The following is an 8,107-nucleotide window of genomic DNA, read 5'->3' as shown; positions in this document are numbered from 1 at the left end:
CGCCCGCAGGCCCGACGCCGCCGCTTTGTTCCGCACGCCCACCCCCACCGCCGCGGCCTGCGCCTTTAAGAGGGGACCATGCCCGGCGCGCGCCGGCAGCGGCTAGAGCGCGAGGCGGCGGCGGCTCCTCCCGCTGGCGCACGGGGGCGCGGGGCCAGCGCGACGGCGACGGCTGTGGCAGCGGAGTCCGCACCCCAGTCCCGCCCTGCCCGCGTCTCTCGGCTGGCTCGGCTAGGCTCGCGTGGCACCCGCCCCTGTCCTCTTCGTGGCCGGCGCCGCCGCTGCAGCTGCACATCCTCCGGCTTAGCTCGCCATTGCAACAGGAGCCCCTCACGTCACGCACGGCGCGTTATGAAGCGGCCCCGGCGGCGGTGGAGCCTGGCCCCTCTCGGGATCCGTCCGCGCCGCCGGATTGGCGCAAAAGTGAATGGGGGGCGGTTCACGTGGCCAAAGTTTAACAAAAAAAAAAAAAAAAACCCTCCCGGCGCGCGCTAGGCGCCCGCCCCGCCCGCGCGGTCTGCGTGTGGGCTGCCGGGGCGGGTGGGGGGACGGACCGGCGGGGGCGTGGTCGCCGGGCGGATAACGGGCTGCAGGGCGCCGCGGCCCGGGCCCCCGCCGGCGCCGAGCCGGCCCCACGCCCCCTCCGTCCCGGCGCGCGCTAGGCGCCCGCCCCGCCCGCGCGGTCTGCGGCTGGGCTGCCGGGGCGGAGGGGGCGTGGGGCCGGCTCGGCGCCGGCGGGGGCCCGGGCCGCGGCGCCCTGCAGCCCGTTATCCGCCCGGCGACCACGCCCCCGCCGGTCCGTGCTCGGACTCTTGGCGGCGGCGCCCAGCCCTGGCCCCGGGGCGTCCTCTCCCCGGGACCGTGTCCTCCAGGCGGCCCCATCCTGCTAGATGCACTGCTGGCGTGAAGCTGAGGAGGGATTTTTAAAGAAGGGGCTTCTTGGTCCCCAAACTCTGCACGAACCGCTCGTTCCATCTGTTGAGACTGTCCTCACATAAACCCCACTGCCCACGCCCTGCCCTCCAGCCAGGCGGACCTGACCGTCTACCTTCCCCGCGTCTTCCCGATTCACACTGCACCTTTGTTCCCGCCGTTATGTGGGCAGGAACGAGCACATATAGAATAAACAGTGCAGGAGCCGTTTGAGACGTGCAAGCTTAGAGAGTGAACCGTGAATTCACTTACCTTGTTCCCTGCCCCTAGTTTCTAAGCTTAAAAAAAAAAAAAACAAAAAAACCCGTATTTAATGCCCAAGGTCCTAACACTGCTAGTCTTTAATGGATTTGAAGAAATGGTAGGTGATGTTAATACTCTGGATGGTAAACACTACTTTTATTTACATTCTTTTTGGGCAGATAGTCGACTAGTACCCCCAATCTACCTGAATCTTTGTCAATATTTCTACATATTCATCCATAAAAGTGCCGTGTATTTCTAGAGACAGGTTTTGAATAACAGCCTCTCTAGGATGGATTTTAAATTTTATACATTTCCTCTTTTTAAAAAGAAACTTAGTAAGGCTACAAAAGCCAAGAAAGTATCCATACAACTAATGTTTGCATAGAGTAAATATTAGTCTTCTTACTTAGTCGCCAATATATTGGGGTTTTCTAATGAAACTCCTGGAGAGCAAAGTGTTTCCCTGGGCCTGACAGGTCCCCTTCATGTCATCAAATGAATTAGGGACAGAAAGTAAGCATGCTTGGGGTAATCCTTTGGATCTTTCTTCATTGTTAATATGACCAAATATTTGAAATATTACACAATTTGAAGTGGCAAGTTGTGGGAGATACAGACACAGTCTCTGCAATTGAATGGTGGTCACTGTTGTTATTCTTCAGATATTACCACTTTCTTTGGCACTTGTGATTTATGTCAAAAATAGTTCATTACCCACCTTCCCCACAGATTCCCTCCCGAAGAGGTGATCCACATCTAAAAATAAAATGCTCATTATACAGTGAACACAGGATTCCAGCAGTGGTCTTGGGCAAAATACAGAACATATAACCATGAATTACAGGCTTGAAAACCATCCAAAGGGGTTTCCAGTAAGACCATAAGCCACAAATGCCAAGTAGTCACCAGATGCCCCAAATTCAGCAACAGCCCCATAATTCACAATGATTTCCATAAAGCACGAATCTGGCAAGACACAGATGTTCAATCTGGTGACATACTTAATGAGTTCAGTATTTTCTAACCTGCCTAAAACCCTGTATATTTCCTCTTCTAGACTGAAATCCAATGAAAAGCATATAAACATGTGTTGGGACTTAACATTTTGTGGCTGGTAAACGTTTTGTCCTCCTCAATTTCTTGCTTCCTAGATCCATAGCCTCACCTGCCTCATCTGCAGACTCATGAAGTGTGTCTTTCATGATGTAGAGAGGATTCCCTATTCTCCATAAAGCCTGAGTCTGACCATTTAGAACGCCCAGTACAAAGAGAATGTGACATAGATGAAGTCCTCCCAGGAAAAGCAGGGTGATGCCTGCCCACAGGATGGTGGGAAGGGAGGAGAGCCAGGGACCTATAGAAGTCAGCCAGGGGCTCCCGGAGCCTCTACACTGGTGAAAGGGCCGCTTCCAGAGTGCAGCCTGGGGATAGGGAGGGGAAGCTTCAACACAGCTGGAAGCAGCAGCTCCATCTTCAAGCTGAGATAGTTCTCCCTGGGAAGGATCTAAAGATGTCCCATCAAGGGCCCCTGCAGAGGCCTGAATCAGGAGGGGATTTCATAGCTGAAGGCAAATGCCAGGATTTCAGTGACAGCCCAAAGGGCCGAATCGGTAACTCCACTGTGGAGGCCTGCCTGTCTGGACACCAGCCCCACCAGCTCCTGCACAGCCATTACCAGCAAGGATCTTGGGAGGATGGCGTGCATCTGAGACCCCAGCCTACCAATGCACACACAGCACCCTCCTCAAAACCTGCTCCAGGCCAGGCAGCTCCTCACTCCCTATGTCTCCCTCCCCCTGATTTATTTTTAAAGGTGAGGAGAAGTCAGGTTGATCAGATTTCGTAGGCATTGCATTGCACCTTAGTAAACGGAGGAAAGAACTATTTCTCGATTTCGCTGCACTAGGAGCCCTCCCTCTTAGGTTGAGAGACTCGTTGACTATTTTTCCCATCTTAAACAAGGAGTGGTGTTTGGGACACCTGGGCGGCTCTGTGGGTTGAACATCCAACTCTTGATTTCGGCTCAGGTCGTGATCTCGCGGTGCATGAGTTGGAGCCCCACACTGGGCTCTGCGCTGACAGTGCAGAGCCTGCTTGGGATTCTCTCTCTCCTTCTCTCTCTACCCCTCCCCAACTCATGCTGTGTGTGTGTGTGTGTGTCTCCTTCTCTCAAAATAAATAAACTTAAAAAAAAAAAAAAAGAGTGGAGTTAGCCACACTCAGAAAAACTTGCAAGGGAAGCCCCAAACTAGAGAGTTATTTAAGAATGAAAGTTCCTAATGGCACACACACCACCTAAGATGGGGGCCCCCGGCTGGCTCGGGTGCAGAATTCGGGTTCTGGTCATCCCTCTACACGACGAAGTCCCACCAGGAACAAGCTGCACACCCCCCTCAGGGGCTCAGTTTCCTCATCCCCAAATGGGTCTTTCCACACGTCATGTTAAAGTCCCTTCTCCGTGATTCTAGACTGATATTTAGAAATGTGTTCAAAAATGCCATGCTATCTAACTTCATTTCTGTCTTCATGCAGTGTGATTATCTATGTCATGTACCTAAAATTCATCTCTACCTACATTACTGAACATTTTCTCACAAATTGCAATCCTCTTCCCACCCACGTTACATTTATTTTTTCTGTTGCTAATACATTGAATGCCTGTAACAGGTATAACATTTCATATAATTTGCAGCAATTTCTTGGAAACCCTTGGTAAATACCTCAATTGTTTGTTGGCAGCAAGCCTTGAGCAACCGACAGAGTTCCCTGTAAGGGCTTCTTTAAAGACACAGCTCCTAGACTCCAGCCTTAGACAAGGGGCCCTGCAAAAAGTGGTAATCATTTTTTAAAACCTTTAGAAACACCTCTTTTGAGAAACAGCAAATTCAGAGGAGGCAGTTATAATAATTGGTCTTTTCAGAAGGTTCTGTTCATTGCCTGCAAAGAAGAAAACCTATAATGACCATTTTACTAAGATTGCCACTTAACCTCTTTTAACCCAATAAAACTTTGCTTTATTATTAATGATGCTATTAAACTGGCATTTAAGGTCCTCATTAGCTAATTACTTTTGCTCAATATTTCCTTCTATTTGCAGCATTTCCAGGCAGATGCAGGAAAGGACAAGCTACTGTGGCTTATGTTGTGGCTTCCAGACATGAGTGGATCTGACACTGGTTGTGCTAGAATGATCTTCATGCTTCTTTGGTCTCTGCTTATCAGCTCTGTCCATTCTTTCTGTCAGATACTGAGTCATTATGGGTGTGCTTCTCACACAAGTGTGTGTGTTTGACAGACAGAAGAAACTCAGCACCACTCTGCATGCTGGGCAGATGGGATGTAATCTTACTAACTAGGAAACATTGGCTGACGCCAGCACAGGCGCTATTGAGAAACAGCCTGAATGTTCTCTGCAAGATAACCTCACTGCGGAGGCCGGGGACAGTTTGCTTCTAGGCTAAGACTTAATCCTTGTAGAGCAGAGAAGTTTGCTTTTCCCATCCTTTGCCAAGAAATGCCATTAATCTTTAGAGCAGTGCCAGAGTTTCCACAGCTGGAAAGTTTGCACAAAGACAAAGCTTCCATTCCACAGGATGGGGGGGAGGAGTGCCCCCCCCCCCCATCAGAACACAAGCACTAGTCGGCAGCATGGCCACCTTCAGGGGTCCATATGGTGGTCAGACCTGGTCACCTCGTGGAAACGCTCCAGACATATATGCAGCTCAGACTCTCTCTGTTTTACTCACAGCCTAATGAAGCATAAAATTGCTTGGAGGAAAAAAATATGCAAGTTGCAGAAGAAGTTTTAAGCTACAAATTGAGGCAACAGAAATTCATATCCACAAACACATAGAGTGCAAAGCAAGAATAAGAAAACATCAACAGGGCACCTGGGTTAAGCATCTGACTTTGGCTCAGGTCATGATCTCGCAGTTAGAGAGTTTGAGCCCCGCGTTGAGCTCCATGCTGATAGCTCAGAGCCTGCTTCAAATTCTGTCTCTCTCTGCGCCACCTCTGCTCGTGTTCTCTCTCTGTGTCTCTCTCAAAGAATAAATAAACATTAAAAAATTTTAAGAAAACATCAATGACATAAAACCTGCTCAAACGACCCCATGTCATTAATCTTTCACATGCCTTGTTGTGTTATCACGCCCATGCTAGGGTCATAAATACATCATTACCCATCTGATGCGTTATAAGGATGATTATCCAGAAGTGATATTAAGGCCTCTACAGGAGTTCAAAATAAAAATAGTATGATGATGCACTCTGTTGGAGAGTCTGGAGAAAGAGGCTCTCCAACAGTCTGGGGGCAAAATCATGCAACCCACTGAGAAGGCAATTTGGTCAAAATTGCAAAATACAAGTGCATTGACTTTTAACCCAGCAATGCCACTTCTGAGAATTTGTTCCCCAGCAATACCAGTACAAAATGACACTTGTACATGGTTATTCTCTGCCACATTGTTCGTGACACTAAATGATTAGACCCGAGTGTCCATTTCATGAGGAATAGAGAAATAAACAATGGTGCATCCATCAGAGAAGGAAATAGTCTGCAGATGGAAAACAGAGCAAGGAAGCATTCACCTCCTACTGAGATGGAAAGAGCATGATGTGGTACAGAACAAAGAGCAGAGAGAATAAGAATCTTGCTAGTGTTTTTATAACAAAACACTAGAAGGATGCACAAGAAATAAGAGAAGAAAAGCCCCAGGTGTGGGGCTTGGCAGTTAAGGGAAAATGTGAGTGAGATTTCCCAGTAGAGACTTAAATATTTGTCTGATTTTTTGTTACATGATTGTATTATGTATCTAACCCTCCAAAAAATGATACCAATTTCCCACAAATTGAAGCCCAAAGATGATAGTAACAGAGTATTGATCACTAAGACCACGAATTCTCCCGGACCATTTATTTGGTGCAACTGCTCCTGTTTGATGCAAGTGGAAACCTGGACCCAGAGAAATGAAACCAGTTGGCCACGTGGGTGCTGCCACCAACTAATTAGCCAATACCTCAGCCCAGAATGCCTCAGATTCTAAGCAAGAATCCCCCAAATATTTTCTTTCAAGTTTTGGCTCTCACCCCTCAGCAAGCAGCTAAAATGAAAATTTCAGAGATATAATCAAGCTTTTACTTTCTAATTTCCCTAATACATCATTGTAAGTGTTCTACCAGCGTGGAGATGCCATTAAGAGTCCTCTCAAACCATCAAAATCCCTATGCTACTTTAAGAATTTATTTCTCTACTTGTTTTATCCTGGTTCCTCCTCGTACTTTATTTTTGGCCCCACCATAATCTCAGGACCTCATGCCATGTCTTTTATTTTTTTGTAACGTTAAACGTATAAAAAATATCAATCTTTTAAAATTTTCTTATGCTAACAGTATTAAATACACCAAAGCGATCAAGGGCAGTGCCAGAACATTGTGACGATGGCGCCCTCTTGTGGTATATAACTATTCCTGTTAAATTGACATCTATAATCTTGGACTCAGAATAATGGTTAGATTTTTTTTAATTTTACGGTTTATAATAACCTGTTTCTAGGGGCACATGGGTGGCACAGTCAGTTGAGCATCAGACTCTTGATTTTGGCTCAGGTCGTGATCGCACAGTCATGGGATCAAGCCCCACATCAGGCTCTGTGTGTGGTGAATGTGGAGCTTCTTTGGGATTTTCTCTCTCCCTCTGCCCCTCTCCCCTGTTTGCGCTCTCTCTCTCTCTCTCTCTCTCGCTTTGTCTCTCAAATAAAACAAGAAGAAGAAGCAGAAGGAGGAGGAGGAGAAGGTGGAGAAGGAGGAGAAGGAGGAGAAGAAGGAGGAGGAGGAGAAAGAGAAGAAGGAGGAGGAGGAGGAGGAGGAGGAGGAGAAGGGGGAGAAGGAGAAGGAGAAGGAGACTCTGTTTCTAATCACTGCCTTACCAGAATTTTCCAAGGAGATAACCTGGTCTTGGATTTGTGGCTAACTGGTTTGTAAAACTGTAAAATGAGAGGAGTTGAGCTTAAAAAGCTCCAGTTAGAATCTACCCCTTGCTTCTTTAAGCTGAATGAGAAATTCAGGAAGTGTGGTAAGTGTCTGTAATTTTAACAAGCGCTGGTGAGACTCTGATACCCAGATAGTTTTGAGAGCCATGGATCTCTGCTTTCATGGGAGAAATGGGTCATATCCCCCATCAGTGAAGACTACCAGCCAGTGTAAATGGATTGCGTGTGGTAGTAGATGCTCAGGGAGAATCTTTAGCTTCCTGCATGTCCTGGAGATCACAGCTACAGAATTCACACCGGAGAGGGTGTCTGCCAGCCCTTGAAGCAGCTGTTGGAAGTAAAAATATTTTCTTTGCAATTCTCCTTAAGATGCCACCTTTAACACATTTGCACTCATACGAACTGTCAGTGACATGGTCATCTGTACATGGCGTTTGCCTTTGTTGTGTCCCCCAAGAAGGGCCCAGGTCCCCAGCTACACCTAAACTCAGGGGGCACTCTGAAAATGTGCCCTCCTGCTGGCCAAATGGAAAAGAAGACTCAAAGATAACACACTTTAATATCACAAACTAGAAGTGGTCTTTTTTTAAATCATTTTATTTTAATTTTTTTCATCATGACAAGTATTCTCTTTAATCCCATCCAGTTCCCCCATCTCCCCACCCACCTCCCCTCTGGTAACCATCAATTGGTTCTCTATAATTGAGTCTGTTTCTTGGTTTTCCTCTCTCTCTCTCTCTCTTCCCCTATGCTCGGTTGTTTTGTTTCTTTTTTTTAAATTTCTTTAATGTTTATTTATTTTGAGAGAGAGAGAGAGAGAGAGTGCGAGGAGGAGTGGGTCAGAGAGAGAGAGAGAGAGAGAGAGAATCTCAAGCAGGCTCCATGCTGCCAGAACAGAGCCCAATGTGGGGCTTGAACCCACAACCTGTGAGATCATG

Source organism: Panthera uncia, assembly GCF_023721935.1.
Source record: "Panthera uncia isolate 11264 chromosome B3 unlocalized genomic scaffold, Puncia_PCG_1.0 HiC_scaffold_1, whole genome shotgun sequence".
Lineage (NCBI taxonomy): Eukaryota > Metazoa > Chordata > Mammalia > Carnivora > Felidae > Panthera > Panthera uncia.
The sequence above is the reverse complement of the archived record's forward strand: the minus strand, read 5'-3'. Positions refer to the sequence as shown.